This window comes from Oryctolagus cuniculus, unplaced genomic scaffold (genome assembly GCF_964237555.1).
Source record: "Oryctolagus cuniculus unplaced genomic scaffold, mOryCun1.1 SCAFFOLD_55, whole genome shotgun sequence".
Lineage (NCBI taxonomy): Eukaryota > Metazoa > Chordata > Mammalia > Lagomorpha > Leporidae > Oryctolagus > Oryctolagus cuniculus.
This window is the reverse complement of record NW_027208214.1, coordinates 857,769-885,374: the sequence shown is the minus strand read 5'-3', so window position 1 is coordinate 885,374 and position 27,606 is coordinate 857,769. Positions and strand designations below refer to the sequence as shown.

General features: G+C 45.9%; 2 pseudogenes; both read left to right on the top strand.

The window, feature by feature from the left end:
* The window catches only part of LOC127488995 (protein LYRIC pseudogene), a 103,917-nt pseudogene that overhangs the window by 44,324 nt on the left and 31,987 nt on the right, over positions 1-27,606 (top strand).
* Positions 11,695-26,119, top strand: LOC138847938 (GDNF family receptor alpha-2 pseudogene; annotated as a pseudogene).

Sequence of the window (27,606 nt, the reverse complement as noted above, 5' to 3'; positions counted from 1 at the left end):
GGTATGATTCCTGTTATAAGGCTGGAGCCCATATTATCTTCCCCTATCAGCTCAGACAGGATGTGGCCAGGGATTGTCTGCTCAGGAACATTTTAGGGACTTTTTTGTTTTACTATTCAACAATGTGCATGTCAGCAATTCCCAAAGTATATCTCTTTTCTAGTCAGCTCAGTTACATGCTTGAGATGGTTATCTCTTCTTGCTTAGGTGCCTCATGGAATAACCCTTTCACTTTAATTTTCTGATTTTATGATACAAAAAAAGGAGAGCTAGGAGTTGAGTTTGACACTTGGGACATGATTCTCATCAAGTCTGCATGTGTAATAAACTGTTTGCCTTTCCTCCTAAAAGTTTCAAGTGTGGCTTAGTTTCTTTGGTGTCTTATCTGTAATATTTGATTTCCTGACCAGGAAGTTGTCTGAGCTGGCCCATTGTGCCATTGGTACAGGGAACAAATGAATTGGAGGTGACCACTGTAGGACAGATGAATAGGCACCATTCCCAAGACTTTTGGATAGAGTCCTCCCTGTGGCAAGGGCTGCTACCTCCCTGATCACTGGTGCCCATTCAGACTCACAGTGATTCAGGGCAATTGTACTTGGAAACACCAGACAGGTGAGAGCAGTCAGGAACCAGGGTCAAAGACAGGCCTGCCCCTATGGGCAGAAGGGGGACTTGATCACTCCACCAGAAATTTGTACATTTCAAGAGTAGTCTGGCCCTCAGAGGGAAGGAATGTCTTGAACTGTGTATGAAAGCTGTGAATGTGTGGGCACTTTCACATGCATTAGTGGTTTGAATCTATTGACCCTCAGTAGAAGGTATAATTTAAGAGTGGGCCTGAAACTGCAATTCTCTGGTGATCCCCATATAGTCAAGGCAGTTGGAGTTACTCTCTAATCCTGCCGTAGCTAATAGGCACCTAAATTCCCACCTTGTCCAAGAAATGATAACAGTGGTTCACCTAGGCCTATAGCACACTTGGTACAGACATGTCTTCTTCTCCCATAGTCTGGAAAAATCCCCAGTACCTACTGCTAGAAGTTTAATTATTTGGGAGGAGTGAAGATTTGAAGAGGCTGACACTGGACTCTCATGTCCTGGGGAAGATCACTGCGATAGGGTTAGCAGAACTCCATGATGCCACTGTTGTCTATGGTTGGCATCTGGGGTAAGATCCCATACTGGCTTCAATATCCCTGCCCTTCTGTGTGCCTATAATAATGAAAGGACTCTGTGTGAGAGCCAGTATTGGGAAGGAACATTCCAGGGAGCATCTCAAGGATTATGCAGACATCTCAATTTCTCTGGTAGAGACAGGCATCTCCTAAAGTTGATGATGGTGAGGGCTGAGTAGGGTATTTCTTTTTGCCTGATGTCATTGTGGGGCTTCAGACACCAGAAAGGGTGAAGTGGAGCCCTCAGTGGGTCAGCTGATGTGATCTGACTTTCTGAGGGATGCATGGTGGGTGTGACTGGGGAGAGGGCATTAAAGGCATCCCCAGACATGACTTATCAGTGGGTTGTTCTTTGCAGCCACTCTCTATGGCTGTTGGGACCAGGGAGGATGTAGGCACCATAGTAGCCTGGACATGGGTAGCCCTTCCTGGATGTGGAAAAAGACAGTGAGGTTCCTATGGGAAAAACTCCCCTTTAGCCAGAAGTGTTGACATGGATGTGGGTTTGCTTCTGCATCAAGCAGTATTTCCCTGTCCTGAGGTTGATTTCCCACTCCTAATTCCTACCCTGTACCATGTTTGGCTGTCAGGATTGTAATATGTCCTCAGATCACTTTGGCATCCAGAAGAGCTCTATTCTAAATATGTCACAGGTGTTGTGTAGTACCATGGGGCTGGTACCCTAGGTAAGTTGTGGGGTCCCAGCAGATATTGGGTATCTGGGAGTCAGGGGTGAAACAGTGCATTGTTATTTCTCCAAGTCCTGGGATTAGCAAGTACTTCACCTTCAGCAGGGACTGTACATCAAGTCCTGGTGTGGGGCAAGAGCATATGGAGCCAGAACACCAGTCGGAACCATCCACCTCTATTTTGTATTCTCTGGATCTCCTGACATTTTTGCTGGAAAAGGAGACGTGATGATTGCAGCAAAGCTGCCGGCCTTCCTAGAGTGGCCCTTGAACTCAGTTTAGGAGTTATGAGGGAATGGAGCAGAAAATATCCAGAAAATTTTAAACATTGGGTCCTTAGATCTGCTGGATGGGTGACCCTAAATGACATAGTTTTGCAACTACAGGTCATCCAGTCTTCATTTTAGAGATGCCCATATTTCCAGTTGTGCTACAGCTATGGAATGGGTCCTGATGATCACCGGACAGGAAGCCAGTGTTCTGGGAAAGGTGGATTTGGTCAAACACCCCTAGAGTCCCACAGGAACTGCTGTTGCTTGAGGACTATGTGTACTCAGAAACCACAAAAACCACAGGTCACTCAGTTCAGCCTCCAAGATGATGTGCTCATGTCAAAGTACACATTCTCTCCCTTGTTTACAGAGTGCTGTCATGTGGCAGCTTCTTCTAACTGAAAGGCAAATAAGGAAGAGGTATGTACCATCCACCCCCTAAGGACAGTTACAGGAGTACCAGAATTGTTCCCATTAGGCTCCATGATTCAACAAGGAGACTGAGGAGGAAAGGGATATGGTGGCCCTTTAAGGATAATCTAGGAGGGGCAGTGAGCACAGGAAGCAAAGGCTAGGCAGGGTCCCTTGATGTCCATAGGGATACTGGCCATGACATCAGGCTGCTCCTTCCAGGCAGAATGCAGCACTGTTGGTAGGAACTGAGAGAGGCTTGTCATGAGGACAGATGGACTGCTTCTGGGTGAGTGAGCTCTGTACTCACAGTAACCACCCATAGGATCTGACCTTGAAACTGATGTGGGGGTTAGAACCAAGAATTGGTCACTGTTGGGAGTGTGCACCCTGGTACCATCTAGGATGGCATTGCCACAACCCTAAAAAGGTTTCCCCTTTTCCACCTGTCTCTCCTATTCACAGACTGCATGCAATACCTCTATTCCCCCATCTAACCCTTGTCTGGCCTGGAAGAAGTGATGGTTACTCTAGTCACACTGAACCTTCTTTTCCTGTGTCCAGTCAGCCCATCAAACATGAGGTCAAGCCCACTGCATGGTTTGAAACACCTCTTCATCCTTGTTTCAAGATGTCCTGCTAAGACAAATTCAGAGAATTCCCAGCCTTCTGCCATATCTGGTGCTCTATGGCCATTTTCCCCATCCCTGCCTTTCTTTTTTGTTTTTAAAGATTTATTAATTTATTTGAAAGTCAGAGTTACACAGTGAGAAGGAGAGGCAGAGAGAGAGAGAGAGAGAGAAATCTCCCATCTGCTTGTTCACTCCCCAATTGACTGCAATGGCCAGAACTGTGCTGATGTGAAGCCAGGAGCCAGGAGCTTCTTCAAGGTCTCTCACGTGGGTGCAGGGACCCAAGCAGTTGGGCCATCCTCCCCTGCTTTACCAGGCCACAGCAGAAAGCTGTTTCTGAAATGGAGCAGTTGGGATTCAAACCGGCACCCATCTGGGATGCTGGCACTGCAAGTGGTGGCTTTACCTGCTATGCTACAGCGCTAGCCCACATCCCCCTCTTTCTCTCTTGTCCAAGTAGAAATGAGAGAAAACACTAAAGACCTTATTCCTGCTCAACAGGGTCTACTTCTTCAGTATTGATCTAGGGACAGGTCGCTTTTGGTTGCACATTTGCTCTGCTGTGAATGGCTCTATGAGTCACTGGGTAGTTTCTTAGACACTGAGGTCACAACCTTGGCTGATACTTAGGTCCTTTGTCAAGAATTATTTAACCTGACCCTGAAAACCAGTGACTTGCTGGACAGTAATGGCACTAAGCATGTGGTCACTCTCTGTAAAATGCTGCTGACCAAAGCAGGCAACACCAAGAACATTGCAGGGACCTCAGACTGCACCTTCCCCAAATGCAGAAGCAGAAGCATCAGTTCTGAGTATTTGAGTGTCTGCCCCACATCTAATACTGTCCCTGGCAGCCCTGAGTTGATTTATCAGTCACATGACTTTGGCTTAATGCTGACCATGGTCAATACTGTAATTGCATCTGGGGACAAGTTCCAAAATCTGGGAAGCAGTGTTGACTCAAGGGAGATGTTTCTGAAAATGACCCCTCATGACATGATCAAGATCCACAGTTTGGATCATGTTTGCCTCTTCTTCAGGCTTTACCTGCAATGCTCCTTTGTAAATTTGCAGCCAAGAGGGGGATCTGGATGACCAGTGAGGTACCCTTACAGACAAGAGTGGCAGGGAAGCCCCTCCATTTTCATTTTGTGAAGGATTACAGGACATGTGACCATAGGCACAGACATGACTGGGGACCCACCTCTTCTATGCAGCCTGTTTATACTTGACAATGATGCCCATTCAGCTTTCAGGACCCACACTTCCTTGAAGCTGTAAGAGCAGTTTCTCATCATGACACAGCCCAGAAGATCACAGAGAATTGCATCTCAACATGAAGGGGGCCAAGATGGCGGTACAGCAACAGGATGTTCTGAGTCACATAGGGCAAAATAGGTAATAAGGAAAGGGGATACAAGCTGGTGACATAGCCATGAGAATTTAGCACAGAGAAGCCCAGGAATCCAACAGAGACTGGGAAGGTCCATGCTGAGGGAGCAAAAAAGAAAGGCACATTGCAGAGGTGCAGTGGAGGTGTGGTAGAAAAGTCAAATGAAAGGGGCCAGTGCTGTGGCACAGCAGGTTATCACCCTGGCCTGAAGCACCAGCATCCCATATGGGTGCCAGTTTGAGACCTGGCTGCTCCACTTCCAATCCAGCTCTCTGCGATGGCCTGGGAAAGCAGTGGAAGATGCCCCAAGTCCTTGGGTACCTGCACCCATGTGGGAGACCTGGAAGAAGCTCCTGGCTCCTGGCTTTGGATCGGTACAGCTCCAGCCATTGTGGCCAACTGGGGGAGTGAACCAGCAGATGGAAGACCTCTCTCTCTGCCTCTCTTCTCTTAGTGTAACTCTTTCAAATAAATAAATAAATAAATCTTTTATTTAAAAAGTCAAATGGGGAGACTGATGCCACCCCCCACCCTGGCAGACCAGGTGAGACATGAGGTCACGAGTCCTCTGAACTGCAGATAGCAGTGTGTGGCGAAATGAGAAGGCCATGCCAAGGTGGCCACTGGCAAGCGAGTGTCAGTTACTCAGGAACAGCTTTGAAACCCACCTGGCAACGGAGCCTGCCTGGCGACAGGCTGTGATTGGTTGGGGCATAGACTGCCCGTTGACTGGATTGGCTGGTCTTGGCTATATAAGATGTAGTTCCAACTGTAATAAATGAGTCTGCGGGCTGCTCACCTCAAGCCTGCTTTCTTCCGACTCCCGGGGTCTGTGTGGTGACTCCACTCCTCTTGCCCCCACCATGCTGCTCCTCTCAGAAATGAATCCACTGCAACATTGTTGAGAAATCAATGGCAACAGCAGTGGGTGGGGGAGCCTGATGAGCTGCATTTGAATTTCCAAGCGGGAAGAATAGGGGAACAAGCAGAGAGGTTGAGCACACCCCTGTCCATCTTTGACTCCCTCCTCCCCTCACCAGCCTTGCAGCTGGCTAGAGCAAGCCATATTGTCTGTTTATATCTTTGAATGTAAGCAGGGGCCTAATGTGTTTGCCTTCTGTGCAATGCCTATCAATTTTGGGGGCCACTCTACAAAACCTACCACCTGGGAACAAGGATCACAACATTTCAGAGTAAATTCCACCATGCAAGCTGTATAACAAGGAGAAATCCCAAATATTGAAATTTCGAGCTCATTTTATGCACCAGTGAAAAGAGAGTCCGGCCCCAGTAGCCAGGGCTTAGTGCACCAAGCTCTTGCACCCACCCCCTTCATGATGGAAAGGTCAGCAGGACTCTTGGAATTGGGACTGCGGGCTTCCAATTGCAATGCACAGACACATAGCAGCTGATAGCAGAGGGAAACCTCACCACAAGCACCAAGACACATATTAAAGAGAAAAGCTTCCAGAAATGCCCAAAAACAAAGGAAAAATAGTAATAAGAATAACGAAAACACTATGAGCCGCCACCCCCAAAGACACTACAAATCTTATTTTTTAATTTATTTTTAATTTATTTTTTTTACTGGCAGAGTGGACAGTGAGAGAGAGAGAGACAGGGAGAAAGGTCTTCCTTTTACCATTGGTTCACCCTCCAATGGCCGCTGCAGCTGGTGCACTGCAGCTGGCACACCATGCTGATCCGAAGCCAGGAGCCAGGTGCCTCTCCTGGTCTCCCATGCAGCTGCACGGCCCAAGGACTTGGGCCATCCTCCACTGCACTCCTGGGCCACAGCAGAGTTGGCCTGGAAGAGGGGCAACTGGGACAGAATCCGGTGCCCCGACCGGGACTAGAACCTGGTGTGCTGGCACCACAGGCGGAGGATTAGCCTATTGAGCCATGGCGCCGGCCGACACTACAAATCTTAAATAATAGAAGCTGAAGGAGAAGTGATCGAGGATATGCCAGAAATGAAATACAGAAAATTGTCAGATCACTTAAACAATCAGAAACAAATTTGGAGCCAAGACCTTCTTTGGGTCTTCCATGTGCTTTCAGGGGCCCAAGAACTTGCGCCATTCTTTGTTGCTTTTCCAGGTGCATTAGCAGGGAGTTGGACTGGAAACAGAGTAGCTGGGACTCCAACTGGCATCCATATGGAGTCCAGCCCTGTGATCAGTGGTGTTACCTGCTATGCTTCATTGTTAGTACCCTCTAATTATGTTTCATTATTGACATTTTCTTTTCAAGTAAGAACGTACAGATTTTGTCTCATTGGATATTTAAAGAAAAACCCAGTCTCACACTACTGAAGGAGAATTCTATGTCATTACCGTGGGGGAGGCAGAGACACAGAGAGCTCAGAGAGAGAAATGGGGAGGGGAGCACTCCCATCCACTGGTTCACACCCAAACTATCAGCACTGGCCAAGACTTGACCAGGTCAAACCCAAGTACCCAGAACTCAATCCAAGTCTCCGATAGGTGGCAGGAAGCTCACGGCTTGAGTCATTATTTCACCAACCCCCCAGTTCTTCTCTAGCAGTAAGCCATAACTGGGAGGCAGAATTTGGTATTAGCTATGAGAACTCTGATGTGAGACATGGAAAGCCTAAACTCTAGGCCAAATGCTTGCTCTTGCTTCCTTCTATTCACTTTTAAAGACTTACTTAATTTTTGAGAGGCACAGATAGAGGTGGGGGGAGGGACAGAGAGAAAATCTTTGATCCACTGGTTCACTCTCCAAATGTCCACAACAGCTGGGGCTTTGCCAGGCCAAATACATGAGCTGAGAAATCCATGCTGGTCTCCCATGTGGGTGGCAGTGTCCCAAATATGTGGACCATCTTCTACTGCCTTCCCAAGCACATTAGCAAGGAGCTGGATCACAAGTGTCACAGATGGGACTTGAAATGGCACTCATAATTAATCAGCATCAATACAACAACTGAATCCACCAAACACATTTGAGGATGCTTTATCATCATAGAAATGATGTGTGTACTGTTTTCTGCTCCCCATTCACTTCCAGGTTCATCCTCCTGTGCTCTGCTGAAAGTCTAATAATTTCAAACCTGGAGAAAGGGTAAAACCTTAAAAGAATCAATTTATTCAAAGAAAAACCCTTCTTGGTAAGTATGTTTTACTTAATTCATAGTAGTTTGAATAAAAAGGCTAACCAGAAATATCCTGTACAACATGAAACTGCTTTAAAATATCTTCAGAGACCAAGCAAAACATGAATCAGATATTCTGTATATTCCTTTTACTCTTACTAGGTACAGATTCTAATGTGACAATGTCCAAGCACCAATAATTGCAGAGTGAGAACCGCCTAAGAAACTACCTAGCCTAGGCTTTTCACTCAGGCAAGAATGTCAACCCACAACCCTGAAAAGTTGACAACAAATTCCAGGGATTAATTGCTTCTATTTCATCTTAAGTCAATCCAATATTGTATTTTTCATCATGGTCACTCTCATATGTCATAAGAGGGTACATCAAAAAGTCTATGGATAAATTGAATAAAGGGGCAAGTATTATGGTGTAAAGGCTAAGCCGCCTCTTAGGAAAACCACATCCCATATCAGATGCCTGGGATTGAGTCCTGCCACAATTCCAATCATTCTTCTCACTAATGCACATCCTGGGAGGCAGTAGAGAGATGAAGGTCAAGTACTTGTGTTCTAGCCATCCATGTATTGGCTTCTGGCTTTGGCATGCTTGAGCCCTAGCTGTTGTAGGCATTCATCAAGTGAATAAGAGACTAGATCTGACTTTACATTTCAAATAAATAAAAACAAAAATGGATTTTAACACATTAAATGTTGATTATGTGTAGAGTTAACATCACATAATAAAATGTTTATTAAAACATTAATTTTGCAGCCAAAAATTTTGAAATCCATGTATGGTTTCTCCTAATATACAAATTTTTTTAGGATTTATTTTTATTTATTTGAAGGACAGAGTATGGAGAAAGGCAGAGTCAGAGAGAGAGTTCTTCCATCTGCTGGTTCACTCCCCAAATGGCTGCAATGACTGCAGCTGAGCCAATCAAAAGTCAGGGGCCAGGAGCTTCTTCTGGGTATCCCACGCGAGTTCAGGGGCCCAAGCACTTGGGCCAACTTCTACTGCTTTCCCAGGTCATAGCAGAGAGTTGGATCAGAAGTGGAGCAGCTGGGTCTTGAAACAGTGCCCATATGCGATGCCAGCACTTCAGGCAGGGGCCTTAACCCACTGCACCACAGTGCCAGTCCCCTCCTAATACACACTTTCCTTGAACTTTTTTTATTTATTTTTTTATTTTTTGACAGGCAGAGTGGACATTGAGAGAGAGAGAGAGAGAGAGAGAAAGGTCTTCCTTTGCCATTGGTTCACCCTCCAATGGCCGCTGCGGCCAGCACACTGTGGCCGGCACACTGCACTGATCTGATGGCAGGAGCCAGGTACTTCTCCTGGTCTCCCATGGGGTGCAGGGCCCAAGGGCTTGGGCCATCCTCCACTGTACTCCCTGGGCACAGCAGAGAGCTGGCCTGGAAGAGGGGCAACCGGGACAGAATCCAGCACCCTGACCAGGACTAGAACCCGGTGTTCTGGCACCGCAAGGCGTAGGATTAGCCTAGTGAGCTGCGATGCCGGCTTCCCTTGAAGTTTTTGAAGACCATTCATAGTCACGGATTTAAAATTTTTGTACCAAAGTAAACATTTAGATTTTATTTTTCCAAAAACTTTCTGACATACCTTCTTACCTCATATCTACTGAATATGTGGGTACTTACACTGATATTTAACAATAATCTACAGAACTTTTTCATCATGTGTTATTGTTAAATTAAGCCAGAGACCTGCAAAGCTTTCATTTGGCTGCTTCTACTTCTCTTTCAGGTTATATGCTCACACATGCTCTCCAGGAACATTAGGGAGACATTTTGGTTCTAGAATGGGAAGATAGGAATGACGAAAGAACCAAAATCCTAGGTAGACAGAAATTTGTAAAAGATGCCAAGGAATATAAAATGGATAAAAAGGAAATGCAGAGCTAGAGAAGTGATACAGGTAGAGGGGATAAGAAGATCCACAGTGAAGATCCTGATAAGGTCTTAGAACAGAGTGGACTATCAGGGAAGCCAATTCAGATGACAAGTACTCAGTACACATAACAGATTTCAATTAAGTGGTCTCAGAAGTGTGAGAGCTCCGGATCACAGGGCCCAGGGAATGACTGTGGATGACTCAAATCAAGGGAAGAGAAATCTCCCTGGGGGAGAGAAGAGGCCAAGGATTGGCAAGTCAGTCAAGGTCATGAGTGGACCATTTACATTGAACCCTGTAGTAACCCTAAGGATAAAATTGTGGCAGGAGCTAGAGTACAAATGAAAACACCAATCAGATGTCATTTTTCTGTAACGACATTATTTATTTACTTACAAGGAAAGATAACAGAGAAGGGAGACTGAGAGAGATCTTCCAGTCCTGTGGTTCATTACCCAAATGGGCACAAAAACCAGGGCTGAGCCCAGCTGAAGCCAGGAGCCAGGAACTCCATCCAGGTCTCCTTTGTGGGTGACAGGAGCCCAATCACATGGGCCAAATTCTGCTGCTTTCTCAGGTACATTACAGGGAGCTGGATCAGACATGGAGCCGAGAGGACTCGAACCTGTATCCATACCAGCATCACAGGTGGAGATTTAACCCAACGCACCTCAGCACCACCCCAGCAATCAACAGGATATGTTTTCCCACAATCTTTCTATTCACTCATTCTCTCCTGTTTCTCAATCTGTTTGGACAGCTCTTTATATTTATTCCTGTCTAAAATATAAAATTTAAGTAAAATGTAAAATTTTAATAAATATGATTAAATTTAAGTTCTTTACAAATCAAAAATAGCTAATTATAAATTTGTGTACACATCAGCACTTTTGATAATACTAAAAGTCCTTATTGAATAAGGAAATTCTTATTACCCATGCATGTCATGTAGCAGGCATAACTAGTCAACGTGGGAAAGACAACAAACTAAAAAAAAAAAAAAAAAAAATAAGACGTCAAAGCCTAGAATCGGACAAACTTCAGCTACAATGGAAAACTACTCGAGTCTCACGGAAACCTGCTTGCTACAATCTGAACACCTGAACTGTTTTCCTGTGTTCATGTCGGAATGCTTCTGTTCTTCCTGTCGGCGGGCACGCAGGCCAGAGAGCAGAGAAGATATTGACGCACATACACCTGCTTGGCCGACAACGCGCCGGGAGCGACTGGGAGACAGTGCACTGGGTCCACGTTGCCCGAGGTGCCAGTCCTAGCCCCACCGTGCCCACGCAGAGTATGAGGCGCATGCGCACAACTGGGGCCGCGGCTCCACTCTGCGCATGTGCGCTCACACACTCCTCGAGGGCTGGCGCACTGCCCCTGCTCCGCCACGCGTCACAGTGCCCGAGTTTTTCTCTTCGCAGGGATTGGCTGCGGCCCGAGCTGACCCGCCCTTTGCCGCCAGGGCTCTCGTGGGCCCAGCGAGACGTCGCCTGACACTGAGCGTCGCTGCAGACCGCAGAGAGGCCACCCTCAGTCCATGACCGGCAGCTGCTCCCTGGAGCCTGGTGCCGTCATCGGCTCTGCGGCACTGGAGTGAGAAGATGGCGCCCCAAGGCCGACCCCAGATGCTCCTTGGCTTCCCGCGGCCGGGGTCTGCTCCTCGGTGCAAGGCCGGAGAGCTGGGCTGGGCTGGGGGCGGCGGGCGCAGCTGCTGCTGTGTCCACCTTGGGGTCCACACCAGGGTGTGGATTTGGGGTCAGCTCACGCGGACTTCTCAGGTGTCCACACTCGCCCTGACTGAGGGAATGATTTCAGCTCGAGGCTGGGGGAACCCTGTGCCTAAAAGCTAGCAGTAGAGTGGACAGTTGGCTTGGCAGTTACGTGAATGGTTGACACGTCTGCATCTCGTATCCAAATGCCACAGTGTTTATAGGGGTCAAGAGTAGGTCCAGGCTGCTGGCCTCCAGACAGGCCGCACACCAGAGATGAGAGTCAGAGAAGGGAAACAGGTTTCTCGAAGGAGCCAGGATTCTTGGACAGGGCCTGTTTGGGATCCCAGGGGTCTGCTTTTCCTCGGAGAATGCTGCGTCTCCCTGCGACAGCTCTCATCGCTGGTGAACTGGCTGCTCAGGGGTGAGCATCCGGGCAGTGTTTTGACTGGTAACGGGTGGCAGCCAGCGTGGGGGTCTGGGCCTCACGTGTGAGTGGAGAAGCTGAGCACTGCTTGTGTCCTGCAGGCGGCTCTCGGTGAGCTGACGTCATGGCTGGGGTTTCAGGGCTATCCCCGAAGCTGCGGAGTCCGTTTCTGTGGATGCCTTCCCTTCTGTCTTTACTGTGACAGTGGTTGCCTCTGAGTATTTTGTTGGGACAAAGTCCCAGGGCTCCAAGACTGGGTAAGTTGAACTCGTTGGACACTGGGAACCCTATTTCTCTGCCATTTATTTAGGCTTCCTGCAAGTTGGACCTCATGCTGGTCATTTGTTCCAGTTCCGGTTGGTGTGAGACAAGAATCTAAGATTCTAGTGCCAGTCCCTCAGCAAGGAGGATTTGCCTTGGGTGAGTACATTGAGAATTAATCTTTGGTAAAATATGGAAACTCAAATTCCATCCAAAAGCCTTCTGAGCCCTATCCCAGCTGATTTGGGCAGCCTATAATTATTAATCTATGAGAACAAAATTGGAAATACTGCATGGCCTTATGTATGTATTAGATTCCAAAGAATGAGGTCCATGACTCCCTTGTTCCCCTAAAGCCAGTTGGAGCTTCCCACGAAAGCCCCTGGTGCAGCTGCCAGTGAGGAAGAAGACTCGTAAGAGTAATGCCTTAGAAAGCATCTCTTTATTGGGGTATCAATTAATGCCTCTGAAATTCAGGTAGCTTTCATTGTGTGAGAAAATGTTCAACACACATTTGCTGGGATTAGAGTTGTTTTGAGACATAAATGTTCAAATTGTATTTTTTCTTCTGCATGTTCCAGCTGAGATGTTGTGATAGTTAAAACTACTTCTTATGTTATCCACAAAAACTGTTTAATTAAAGGAACTAAAAGCAAGAAAAAATACTAATTGGTCAATGTTATTAAGGAAAGAAAGGAAAAGGTTTTTTTTATACCTGTTAGAAAACTGCTTGATATTTTTCCTGTGATATATGTGTAAAATTGTACACATGTTGTATTTCGTGTCTACTTATTAAAAGTCACTTAAGAGTTATATTTTAATTGGCTTATGGGTATTAAGCACTCAATCTAGAACTATTAACTTATGCTATATACTTTTTAGTTCAAGGGACTTCTATAACTTTTTGATAAATAGCTCCAATAAAATAAATATGTCTTTGTTTATTAACATGTATTTGTGCCTGTGTTTTCCTGCCAATCAGGATCATATTTATGTCAGTTAAATGTTTAAGATCCTAAAAGTATAAATGTAACCTAACATCGTGTCAAAATAAAATAGCATTCTGTGTTTCAGGGATTACAGTTTAACTAGACTATGCTTGCCTGCTGTTTCAGTTTTCATAACTAAATATAATTGTTAAATGTGAACTAGGTGAATGTAAATATGATAAATATTTTGATATCAATTTAGTGGCTTGGCTTCTTAAATCTATAATAACAGTATTTTTGGATCTGTTAAAAGTATGCTTGTATAAATTATTAGTATACAGCATGTGAAGGAGTTATCTGTAGCCCCATTTTTATAGCAGCTCAATTCATAATAGCTAAAATATGAAATCAACCAAAATATCCATCAACTTAGGACTAGATAAAGAAATTGTAGCATACATACGTGATGAAACACTACTGAGCCATAAAAAGGAATGAAATCCTTTCTTTCACAACAAAAATGGATTCAAATTGAGACTATTAGGCTTAGTGAAATACGCCAAATGTTATATGATTTCCTAGATTTTTGTAAATATACAGCATAAAAATGTAACATATATTAATGAAATTTACATTTTTGGATTTGATGATTGTTTATATTCCTTATGTATACACCTGAGAAACAGTGCTTTTTCTAGTTACTACTTGTTGAATTCTTTATTTAGTGGAAGGGTCAGCTTTTGATTATAAAGTAAATTGGAAGTATGTCATTGCAGAAACTCAAAGACAAAGAAAGAAAGAAGAGGGAGGGTAGGAGCAAAAGAGGTTACAAGGATAATTTGGAAATATCATTATTTTTAAAAAAACTGTACATAAGAGATACATGAAATTTGTTCCTTTTATATAAATTTTAAAAATTTATGAAAAGTATTCATATATGACAATTCAAGACTACTTCAAAATAACTAAGAGCAAAATTTCTATTTTTTAATTTTTTTAATTTATTTTTTGACAGGCAGAGTGGACAGTGAGAGAGAGAGACAGAGAGAAAGGTCTTCCTTTTGCCGTTGGTTCACCCTCCAATGGCTGCCGCGGCCGGCGTGCTGCGGCCAGTGCACCGTGCTGATCCGATGGCAGGAGCCAGGTACTTATCCTGGTCTCCCATGGGGTGCAGGGCCCAAGGGCTTGGGCCATACTCCACTGTACTCCCTGGCCACAGCAGAGAGCTGGCCTGGAAGAGGGGCAACCAGGACAGAATCCGGTGCCCTGACCAGGACTAGAACCCAGTGTGCTGGCGCCGCAAGGTGGAGGATTAGCCTAGTGAGCTGCGGCGCCGGCCAAAATTTCTATATGTAAGAACAAGCAGGAAAAGGAAAAAAGTAAAATCAAAAATAAATTTAAAAAACAAAAAAAATTTAAAAGGAAAAAGAAAAATATATAAAATAGAATGAAACAGCTATATGTACTTTTATTAAAAACTTTTGCTCTTGTTTTTATTTTTTTTTAAAGATTTATTTATTTATTTTAAAGTCAGAGTTACACAGAGAGAGAAGAGACAGAGAGAGAGTGAGGTCTTCCATCCAATGATTCACTCCCCAAATGGCCACAACAGCCAGAGCTGTGCCAATCCTAAGCCTGGAGCCAGAAGCTTATTCCTGGTCTCCCACATGGGTGCAGGGGCCCAAGGACATAGGCCAGCCTCCACTGCTTTCCCATGCCAAAGCAGAGAGCTGGATTGGAAGTGAAGCAGCAGGGTCTTGAACTGGCACCCATATGGCCAGGGCATTAACCCACAGTGCCACAGCGCCACAGCACTGGCCCCAACTCTTAGATATTTTTAAGGGAATGTTTCAAATTAAATGTAAAAATATAAAATAGAAAATTAGGTAGGTAATTTTAAAAATATTTTTAAAAATTAAACATAAAAATGTGTTTTTGATATGTAAAGCTATAGAATAAAAGAGATATATTTTGACTAACAATCATAATTATCCTACAAATTAAAAATATTAAGAGTTTGTAAAAAAAAAACTAAATCTTTTGAGAGATTTGTTGACAGAAGTTAAATAAAAATGATTTATGTCTTTCAAAACTTAAGCTTTAGTATCAGAAGTACACTGACATAAAACTAAAACTTAGTCCCCTCTATAGAAGCAACAAGGTTTTCTTAACATATTGTTAGTAATAAGGTTATCATGACAGAGTAGGCAATGCCACTGCCTATGATGCTGGCATCCTATATAGGTGCCAGTTCAAGTCCCAGCTGCTTGAGTTCTGATCCAGTTCCCTGCTAATGGCCTGGGGAAACAGCAGAAGATGACCTAAGTGCCTGGGCCTTGCCATCCATGTAGGAGACCTGGAGGGAGCTCCTGGCTGTGGCTTCAGCCTGGGTTAATCCTGGCAGTTGCAGATATCTGGGGAGTCAATATCTGCAGATGGAAGATCTCTCTCCCTCTCCCTTTCTCCCTCTTTCCCTCTCTCCCTCTCTCCCTCTCTCTGTAAATCTACCTTTCAAATAAATACATATATCTTTTAAAAAACATGTTAGCTGATGATTTTAAGAAGTCTTGATCTTTAATTTTTTAAGAATTATTAATTTATTTGAAAGGCAGAGGTACAGAGAAGCAGAGGCAGAGAGAGAGAGAGAGACACCTTCCATCTAGTGATTCACTCCCCAGGTGGCTGCAATATGATATAACAATATGATAATTTGTGGGTTATCAGAACTAAAGTAAGATTTAAAAATATACCACCTGGAATGTGAAAATGAATATACTGGACAAGATTTTAAAAACTGGGTACTTAAAATTGTTAACAAAATAGAAATTGTCATTTTGTTGATGATATCATATTGTTGTAATTGGCTGTCCCTAGGATACTGATGATTCACACAAGTGATAACAGTAAATTAAAACAAAATAGAACAAAATAAAGGCAGCTGCTGCCATGGGGCGGGGTGGGGACCGGGAGGAGGAGGAGGGTGCAGAGGCTCGGGTGGGTGGGTTTGCGCCCCAGCAGGACGGGTGGGGGGGAGCCAGTGAGTTTCCCGCCCAGGCACCAGGGAGAAAGCCAAAAAAAAAAAAAAACCCAAAAAACAAAAAACCTGTGGGATTTATTTAACGTGATCTTGGCAAATGCCTTCTGCCTCTTCTTAGCCAAGACCCTCCGCTCTTCGGCCAGCCCTTCCTCCCTGCAGGGCCCGAGCTCCACCGCTGGTGCCCTGGTGACTGTGTCCAGGCGACTGAGCTGTGCGGAGCGGAATCCGACTGCAGCTCCAGCTACCGCACACTGTGGCAGTGCCTGGCGGGCCGCGACCGCAACCCCGGGCTGGCCCACAAGGAGTGCCAGGCGGCCCCGGAGGCGCTGCAGGAGAGCCCACTGTGAGACGGCCGCTGCAAGTGGGGCATGAAGGAGCTGCAGTGCCTGCAGATCTACCTGAGCCTCCACCCGAGGCTGACCGAGGGGGAGGAGTTTTAGGAGGCCTCTCCCTGCCAGCCAGTCACCTCCCACCTCTCAGACGTCTTCAGGCTTGCCTCCTCTTCTCAGGGACAGGGGCAGACCCGGCGGTCAGTGCCAAGAGCAACCAGGCCAGCAACCTGAATGGCAACTGCAAGAAGCTGCGCTCCTCCTACATCTCCATCCTCAACCCAGGAGCTCGCACACGGAGCTCTGCAGCTGTTGCCAGTGCCACAAGGCCCTGTGCCTGTTCTTCAACTGCATGCCCAGCAAGTACACCTACCACATGCTCCTCTGCTCCTGCCGAGACCAGGCGTGCGCGAGCGCCGCCACCAGACCATGCTGCCCAGCTGCTCCTACGAGGACAAGGAGCGCCTACCTGCCTGGACCTGCGTGCCCTGAGCCGCACCGACCACCTGTGCCAGTCCAGGCTGGCCAACTTCCACACCAACTGTCGAGCCTGCTACCGGACACTCACCTGCTGCCCAGGGGACAGTTAACAAGTATGTCTGGGCTCCTACGCGGGCATGGTTGGCTAAGACATGACACCCCACTACATGGACTCCAGCCCCACTGGTGTGGTGCAGCTGCCGCAGCGGGGGAACACAAAGGAGGACTGTGAGAGGTTCCTGAGGGACTTCACTGAGAACCTGCACCTCTGGAATGCCATCCAGGCCTTCAGCAATGGCACAGATGTGAGCATGTCCCCAAAGGGCCCCTCTTTCCTGGCCACGTAGGCCCTCGGGTGGAGAAGATGCCTTCTCTGCCGGATGACCTGGGTGACAGCACTGGCCTGGGCACGAGTGCCATGACCACCTGCCCTTCTGTCCAGGAGCAGGGGCTGAAGGTCTACAGCTCCAGAGTTGAGCCTGTGCTTCACGGAGCTGATGACAGACATCATCCCAGGAAGCAGCAAGGTGATTAAACCCAACTCAGGCTTCAGCCGAGCCAGGCCATCAGATGCCTTGACCGCGCTCCCCCTCCTCATGCTCACCTGGGCCTTGTAGACCCCACCCTGGGGAACTGTGTCCACAAGGCTTCTGGAAGTGCCTCTGACAAGAACTCCTGCCTGACACAGCAGACACAGAAACACACGAGACAACCACACACACCTTGCAAACAAAACAAAACAAAATAAGACAAAAGCGAGTCTTGTCTCTGAGCCTGTCTCCTCCCAGGTTTCTTCTCTGGAGAAGTTTTTCTAAGCTGGACAGACAAGCAGGGGGGCAGCCTCCATCCTCGGCTGGAGTTTTCTTCTTTGGACCCCTTTGAAGCAAGAGACCAAGATCCCTGCTGCCAGGGGGACTGTGACTGTGCCTGCTGCAGGCTGAGGCAGGGCAGCCCATGCTGGACACCTGCCAGGGGCAGCGGGCACTGGGAACCTGTGGGTCCCATCTGCCCCTCCTCTTAGCTGCAGGAGTGTTGACTGCTTCTGTGCCCTCAGCAGGCCGGTGGGCCAGAGTCTGGCATGGGTGGGGGACCCCTACAAAAGGAGTGATGTACCCTGAGCTCCCTGGGAGGCATGGATGGCAGAGAGCCCAGCCCAGCCCGCCTGGGGCACCAGCTCCAGGGTGGAGGTGGGGGCTTCTGTCTCCTTGGTGGCAAGAGTTTTAGGGTCAGAGAGAAATGAGGCTTTGTTGGTGCTGGATGGGTAGGTGTGGTCTCACTGGAGAGGGGCAGCAGGATCCGGCAGTGGGCGCATGTCTCCAGCAGTTGTCTGCATGCCCCTCTCCATCCCTGAGACCTAAGTCAGCTGTACATACTGTCTTTCCAAATGTGTGTATATGCACATCACATCCGTGTGTCCTGTGGTTCCCTGTTTTTTTCCTTTTTTTAAGAAATGGACCTATCGAAATAATACCCTTCCACTCCTCCCTCCCAAGATGAATGAAAAGGTGTTATTCTAAAGTTTACTTTTTTTTTTTAATTTTATTTATTTATTATTTTTTTGACAGGCAGAGTGGACAGTGAGAGAGAGAGACAGAGAGAAAGGTCTTCCTTTTGCCGTTGGTTCACCCTCCAATGGCCGCCGCGGCCGGCACGCTGCGGCCGGCGCACCGCGCTGATCCGATGGCAGGAGCCAGGAGCCAGGTGCTTTTCCTGGTCTCCCATGGGGGTGCAGGGCCCAAGCACCTGGGCCATCCTCCACTGCACTCCCTGGCCACAGCAGAGGGCTGGCCTGGAAGAGGGGCAACCGGGACAGAATCCGGCGCCCCGACCTGGACTAGAACCCGGTGTGCCGGCACCGCTAGGCGGAGGATTAGCCTAGTGAGCCGTGGCGCCGGCCCTAAAGTTTACTTTTAATAACATTGTCTACAATGGGAACAGACAGCCCCTGGCCACTCCACTCCCTCTGTGTGCCTGGCTGCTGTCAGCCCAGCTGGGGCTGGGGCTGGGGCCCCTGGTCTGCATTCGTGGTTAATTAAGCAAAAGGCGCCAATAAAAAAAAGAATACATGTGTTACAATTATATGCTAATTACTGTAATTAGTGCAGGAGCAATGGTAGAGTAAGAGCCAATAAAAGCAATTTGCTACACAATGTTCCGTTACAATTAAATAATAATTAGATAATTACAAAAAGCTAAAAAAGTTAAATCAAGTAAACATCAGGGCAGTTACCAGGATACTATCTGCGGTATTCTCTTGTGTTGACTGATGCTACCAAAAATCTCAGTACTAGTGATAAATTCGGAGTTCCCTAAAACCACAAAATAGTTTAAAAATGTGTGATTCTCATAGCATGAACAAATACTTTGGTGATAAACCATTCAGAAATACTGTGTACATGAAGGATTCCAAGACAACTTAGACATTTTTCAGAGGGCTAATAATCTTACAATGAGAAAGCCAATGCAGCTGTCTATGGGCTCTTGATGCTAGATCAAGATACACTAAGAAAATGAAATTATAGAAATTATATGTAGGTAATATCTTTGAATTCAAAGACAAAAATGGATGGGTGTAATTTTTATAATAAAATGATGTTGTGATAACCATGAGTGAATAAAGTATTTTGGCAGAAACAATGAATGCCTAGAAATATAATCAAAATCATATAAAAATTGCAGAAACTAAAATCCAGAACAGGTCTTGACCTTTCCAGAGTGATCTTAAAGGAACAAGAGCACTATTAAATTTCAACATCAATAGGAAAGTAATCCCATAAAAAATCCAAAAAGGGTGAAAAGCATCCTTGAAACAAAGAGTACTCTGGCCTAGATGTCTCTGAGAAGTTTTGAAGATAGAAATTGCTTGTTCCAGAATTTGGAGTGAATTGACAGCACAATGAAAAAGCTAACAAACATGGTCACATGCTCAGGGTGCTAGCACTGGTATGCACTATGATTTGATGATATAATTGGGAAATATTCAGAAACTCAAATACAGGGCCAGTGCCACAGCTCACTAGACTAATTCTCCACCTGCAGCGCCAGCACCCCACGTTCTAGTCCTGGTTGGGGCACTGGATTCTGTCCTGGTTGTTCCTCTTCCAGTCCAACTCTCTTCTGTGGCCTGGGAGTGCAGTGGAGGATGGCCCAGGTCCTTGGGCCCTGCACCCGCATGGGAGACCAGGAGGAAGCACCTGGCTCCTGGCTTTGGATCGGCACAGCGGACCAACCTTAGTGGTTACTTGGGGGTTGAACCAAAGGAAAAAGGAAGACCTTTCTTTCTGTCTCTCCCCCCATCTCTCTCACTGTCTAACCCTGCCTGTAAAAAAAAATAAATAAAAAATAAACTCAAATACAAAGTAAAGCTTAAAAACCTTTTACTTATTAGATATAAATTACATTGTGGTTACTGAGGGTAGAAATGCTATTTTGTAGGGGTAATAATAAAGTGATAAACACATAAAAGAGAATTTATTAAAAAATAGTTCATTCAATTACCTTTAAAGTGGAAAATAATGGGGAAAAGTGAATGGAAATAAAACAAAGGTCTTGGAAATTACCCAGAGCTTCATAGAAAACAATATTCATATTTACAGCTACACTTTGAGCATTCTACATGGCAGTTTAATTTATAATTCTCTAGAATTTCAGCCAAACTAAAATAATATAACCTCTGGGAACTAAGAAATATTGAATGGGTCAAGATGACTCTAAGAATCTGGGGACATGAAATAGTTGCAAAGACACTTTAGATTATTTCCATCAAGTCCATGTCACAAAGATAAAGCCCCCCAATAAGTCCTGGGATTAATAATAGCATTTCTCATTCACAATCAGATACTAATGATAAAAATAGGTCACACAAGTGCATTAAAAACAATGATAAATAAAATGCATATTTAATAATATATAGGTTAAATAATAGTATGATCAGCAGATATAAAGATCCTTGTGGATTAAGAGTCTCAAATTATTTTACTCCCAGAAAATTTTTAAAATCATAGATTTTTGAAAATTTAAGTTTTCATGAAATTGATTAAGCCACAATAAAAGTTTACCATGGTTATCTATGGTTCTATGTACTAGGATTGACTTATACTACACATCATTGATGTATACATATTATAGAAATAAAAGTGACCTTTCTACTTTTTACTTGTTAAACCTTATGATAGTGGTGCATTATACTTGTAATTATACAGTAAATTGAAAGTATTTTATTGCAAAAGTTAAAGAAAAAAGGAAAAGAAAGCGAGAGGATTAAGGGAGGGAGGGTGAAGTATGGTGGTCTTCTTAGAACCGTATCTATGAAATACATTAGATCTATTTTTAAGGGTTTATTTATTTATTTGAAAGTCAGAGTTACACAGAGAGAGGAGAGGCAGAGAGAGAGAGATAGAGAGAGAGATAGATAGATAGATAGATAGAGAGGTCTCCCATCTGATGGTTCACTCCCCAGTTGGCCACAACTGCCAGAGTTGTGCCGATCTGAAACCAGGAGCCAGGAGCTTCCTCTGGGTCTCCCATGTGGGTGCAGGGGCCCAAGGACTTGCACTCTCTTCTACTGCTTTCCCAGGCCATAGCAGAGAGCCAGATAAAAGTGGAGCAGCTGGGTCTCGAACCAGCACCCACATGGGATGCCAGCACTTCAGGCCAGGAAGTTAACCCGCTGCGCCACAACATCAGTCCCTGAAATCTATTTTCTAATATTAATAAAACATAAAAAATTAAAAAGGAATATGCATGTGAGTATATAACCTATATTCTGATGATGGGAAATAGCAGTAAGCAACAATGTAGCAGCAATAATAGCAAGACAAACACAAGAGAATTGGGTGAAGCAATATGTATTAGATATACACAAAACTTGAGAAATAACAGAAAAAAGTCAACAATAAGTAAGAAAATACCATGTCAGTTACCAGAAAAGAGTCAAAAGTTTATCACCATGAAAGGGAGAATGATAATATGTGCCCATATATATATATGTGTATACACACACACACACATGTGGAGAATCATTACCCTTGACTAGGGTGGCTCTGAGGCACTGTGAATCTGAAGGTTTCCAGGATAGCTTATAAAATGTTGGAGCTGATGATGACCTCACAATAAAAATTTATGTTGTCATGACTACAGGTTCACAGGGCTGGAACTGGTCTAGATTAGAATATTTTGAAGAAAAGTGAGCTCAATGATTTTGAAGATCAAACAAAATCTTACATTTCTACACTGAAATTGTATTTCAGTTTACATGAATGTCCATAAGGCTAAAATGCAATCTCCTCCTAATGAGGGAGATGAAATCAGCCATAGATTGTGCTCAGATACTATGAACATATTTGATTGGACACCTTCCTAATTTATAGAACTGATGGCCTAAAACTGATAAAGAAAACTAAGGTAGCCTGAAGCCTCTGTGCAAAGACTGACATAAATTAGTTTATTGACAATTTACTCAGGTAGTAGTAACAAATTCAAATATAATATGAAAAACAGACAAATGTGTAATTTCAACACACATTGTATTTTGATAATTGTGTTTATCAATGAAAATTTCAGTAGAAGCAGAAATAGGATCACAAAGAGATGTAATGGATATAGATAAATAGTTTTTAAACACCTTTAAAAATACAGAAAATTTGCAGTCTCTTAAGTCACTGAAATGCTGAGCAGTTTAATTCAATAATATTTTGAAAATTTTATTAGTATAAATGGATTTTTCACGTATTTCATAGCTACAAATCTGATGATAACCATATATTCCTTCCCCCTCCCTCCATCCATTCACTTCCTTCTTTGTTTTCTTTAATTTTTTCAAAGACAAAATTTAATTCCACTCTTTAATCACAGGTTAAATTCACTACTGACTTTACTATTCAACAAGTAAAAAGTGAAAGACTAAAGTTCCACAGGAGTATAAAAAAGGAATAAAAACAATAATTATATACTAAGATGTCAGTTTCATTTCTGTACATTTTTGGTATTCTATGTTAATTGATACATATCAGAAAATATATGATATTTGTCTTTTCTGGACTGGCTTATTTCACTAAGCATAATGATTTCCAATTCCAACCATTTTGCTGCATAAGACAGAATTTCATTCTTTTTTTTGCTGAGTAGTCCATATTGTGTGTGTGTGTGTGTGTGTGTATCACATTTTCTTTATCCAGTTATCAGCTGGTGGTCTGAAACCTAAGATAAAACAATGTCTTAATCTAGTGCTTGGGAATTTTAAAGTGATTGGCTAATTATGAGTCTTTAGAAATAAAGAAAATGTAAAACCAGTGTGCCCCACGAATGTCAAAGATCTCTATGATGAGAATTACAAAACATTAAAGAATAAAATAGAAGAATATACAAAAAATAGACAAATCTTCCATGTTCCTGGATTGGAAGAATCAATATCATAAACATGTCGATACTTCTGAAAGGAATTTACAGGTTCAATGGGATATCAATCAAATAAAAACAAAGAAAATTCTTCTTAGATAAAGAAAAAATGATGCTGGGGCTGGTGCTGTGGTGCACCATGTGGGCTCAGGTTTGGGTCCTGGCTGCTCCACTTCTGGTCAGCTCTATGCTGTGGCCTGGGAAAGCAGTGGAGGATGGCCCTGGCTCTTGGGCTCCTGAACTCATATAGGAGATTTGGAGGTGGCTCCTGGGAGTCCTGGCTTTGTATCGGCATGGCTCTGGCCATTGCAGTCATCTGGGGAATGGGACAGTGGATGGAGGACCTCTCTCTCTCTCTCTCTCTCTCTCTGCCTCTGCCTCTGCCTCTGCCTGTCATTCTTTCAAATAAATAAGTAGGCCGGCGCCACGGCTCACTATGCTAATCCTCTGCCTTGCAGCGCCGGCACACCGGGTTCTAGTCCTGGTCAGGGCACTGGATTCTGTCGGGGTTGCCCCTCTTCCAGGCCAGCTTTCTGCTGTGGCCAGGGAGTGCAGTGGAGGATGGCCCAAGTGCTTGGGCCCTGCACCCCATGGGAGACCAGGAGAAGTACCTGGCTCCTGCCATCGGATCAGTGCGGTGCGCTGGCCGCAGCACAGCGGCCGCGGCAGCCATTGGATGGTGAACCAATGGCAAAGGGAAGACCTTTCTCTCTGTCTCTCTCTCTCACTGTCCACTCTGCCTGTCAATAAATAAATAAATAAATAAGCAAATCATTTAAAAATTATGCTGACATTCATATGGAAACACAGGAGACCCCAAATAGCTAAAGCAATCTTATACAAGAAAAACAAAGCCAGAGGCATCACAACACAGATTTCAAGACATAGTACAGGGCAGTTATTTTCAAAACAGCCTGATATTGGTACAAAAACATATGCATAGACCAGTGGAACAGAATAGAAATGCCACAAATCAATCCAAACATCTACAACCAACCTATCTTTGACAAAGGAGCTAAAATCAACCCTGGAGGAAGGACAGTATCATCAACAAATGGTGCTGGGAAAACTGAATTTCCACATGCAGAAGTATGAAGCAATACCCCTACTGTGGGGAGCAACTCGGACTAGACTAAGTTACTCGAATTAAGACTTATTCTATGCATCTGCTGTCCCACAATATGGCACTGGGAGAGGAGTAAACAGCTTCTATGCAGCTGCCTCTCGCTAACTTGAGTGATGACCTGCAGGAGCTGATCCTGCTCCTGATTGGAGGAGAGCAGCATACTCGGCGTGTGGGTAGCAGAGTTGGGATTGGTGGAAGAGGACTATAAAGGAGGAGAGAGACAACATGCACCAGGAACATCTAAGAGGAACACCTGAGGAACATCTGAGCAGCCCCCGAGAGAGCCTGCCGGCGGTGTGCCGCTCCCCTGTGGAAGTGGGGAAAGTGGCAGGGGGGCCCGCCCCTCCACAGAGGTGGAGGGACGGCAGCCAACCTGGGAAGAACCAGCAGCAAACCCAGGGAGGGCCGAGCAGACAAAAGAACAGCGCAGGGTTTAGTGTGGTTCCTCCACGAAGAGGGGGAGCGACACCCTACCTTACAATTTATGCAAAAATCCACTCAAAATTGGTTAAATTCCTAAATCTAAGACATAAAACCATCAAATTATTTGAGAACATTGGGGAAATCCAGCAAGACATTAGCATAGGCAAAGAGTTCATGGAAAAGATCTCAGAGGCATAGGTGATCCAAGCTAAAATTGACAAATGGGATTCTATCAAATTGAGAAGCCTCTGTACTGCAAAACAAATAATCAGCAAAGCGAAGAGGCAACTAACAGAATGAGAGAAATTATTTGCAAGCATGCAACTGATAAAGGATTAATAACCAGACTATATGAAGAGATCAAGAAACTCCACAACAATAAAACAGACAACCCATTTAAGAAATGAGCAAGGGACTAAACAGAGATTTTTCAAAAGAGGAAACCCAAATAGCCAACAAGCACATGAAAAAATGCTCAGGATTACTAGCCCTCAAAGAAATGCAAATCAAAACCACAATGAGGTTTACCTCACTCCAGTTAGAATGACTTTCACACAAAAATAATCAAACTTCAAATGCTGGCAAGGATGTGGGGAAAAGGCACCCTAATCCACTGTTGGTGGGCATGTAAGACAGTATGGAGAACCCTCAGAAATCTAAATAGTCCTATCATAAGACAAAGCCATCCCACTCCTGAGAATTTACCAAAGAGAAATGAAATCAGCATATGAAAAAGTTATCTGCACCCCCATGTTTATTGCAGTTCAATAGCTAAGACATGGAAACAACCCAAATGCCCATCAACTGAAGACTGGATAAAGAAATTATGGAATATATATGCCATGGATACTACACACCAGTTAAAAAAAGTGAAATCCAGTCATTCACAACAAAATGGATGAGTCTGGAAAACATCAAACTTAGTGAAATAAGCCAGTCCCAAAGGGACAAATACCCTATGTTCTCCCTGAACTGTGATATCTAATAGAGAACCTGAAAGGCTCTCTCTCGAGTGAAATTGACACTTTAAGAAGCAGTGACTTGAACAGCCCTTATCTGGACTGCTTAGGAACAGTGTTTATTTTTCATGCTATTTGTCAAACTCTTTACTTAGCACAGAGTTAAACTGTGTGTATAAAGTCAATTGAAAATAGATCTGGGCCAGTCGGGGCTGCAGCTGAGGCGGAAGCTGAGGAGGAGGGCGATCCCCCAGCAGCAGGTACCGCCCGGCGGCTCTGCCCGGTCCCGGTCTTGGAGCGGCCCGCACCCCTCCCGCGGGGGTCGCCATGCCCCTGGCGTTTCTGGCAGCGCTCAAGGCAACGCGGGCGCCCGGTCAGGAGCCACCTGTGCGGCTGCGTCCACTGGTGCTCGCGCGCCCGGCGTCCCTGCGACCCACGGCGGGCGGCGTGGCCGGCGTGGCCCCGGCCACAGCGACGCGCGTGGTTCCTCTGGCGGCGGCGGGGCGTGCCAGCGTGGCCAGCGCGTGAGGGGGGCGCGGACCGGTGCCAGGCCGGGCGTCTCTGGGGCCGCAGGGGAGTGGCGGCGAGACACCCAGGGGAGTGTCCAGCGGGGCGGGCTCGCGGAGCCGCGGCGCGGTGACCTCTCCGTGCGGCGTGCGGCTGTGTGGGGGTCCCAGCGCTGTGTTCCGGAGGTCACGTGTGGGAGCCGGGCCTCTGGAGCGGTGGGGGTGCGTTTGCGGGGTGACCGACAGCGGTCGGGGCTCCGAGATCCTCGGGGAGCTCCCCTGCCTTTGACCTCACTGGCGCTCTTGCAGGTGGCTGGCCCGACTCGGGGACGCTGGGGACTTGTGTCAGGCGTGCCCGTGAGGTCCGCTGGCGTGGGGAACCCCGCAGTGGGAGGGTTTGCGGACTCCTGGGACGCAGCCTGTCGCCTCGTGGCCGGCCGGGAGGTGCAGTGCCATAACGAACCGTGTTCGGGGAAACCGAACCCGTGCGGCAGGTGCCTGCCGCAGGCCGTGCCTCGGGAGAGCGTGCGTGCCCAGAGGGCTGGATTCAGGCAGAGGTGGAGCGGGCGTCTTGCAGGAGTAGCCTGGCTGCTCCCAGGAGCACGCTGGATTCCCTGCTCCCTGACTATTGGCCAGAGCCCACCGGAAGTGTTCCAGGGGGCCGGGCGGGACCCAGGGGTCCCTTTCTTTGTTGGTGCCTCTGGGATTGCCATAAAGGACGCCCTCCAGGAGCTTGAGGGTAAGGTTGCGCAGGCCCTGAGTCTGTGAGAGTTTGCTAGGGCAGGGAGGCACTGTGAATTCTCTACAGGGTAACCCCCTGTCCGGTATGTGCTGCGTGGACAAACATCTTTTCTTAACGTGGGGCGGGTGTTAAGCTCCAGCCTGACCCTGCTTGCAGTCCCCACCTCCTCCTACAGCAGGCGACCGGGGTTAGCAGCTTGGCTTGGGTCCCCTCCGTTCTGTTTTCACGTGCCATTCACGCGTGTGCCCAGGACAGGTGGGCCTCCCGGCGCTCTCCTGCCTGCGTTTCCACGGGCTCAGTTTTCTATCGCTGTGGGCAGGTCTGTGCTGAGCAGAGCCTTTTGCTGCCTTTGCTCTGGTTCTCCTCTCTGTTTAAACGCTTCACATGAAAAACAAAAACAACTGTTGCAGATTATGTCAGGTAGCGCTCTCGCTTTTAAAAAAGACTTATTCATGTGAAAGGCCCAGTGACAGAAAGAAAGGAAGATCCTACCCTCTGGTTCGCTCCCCAGATGGCTGCAACAGCCAGATCTGGGCCAGGCTGAAGTCAGGATCTTCCATGCAGGTCTCCCCCGTGGGAGGCAGGGGCCCAAGCACTTGGGCCATCACCTGCTGCCTCCCAGGATGCATTAGCAGGGAGCTGGGGCTCTCACCTGGGCACTCCCATAT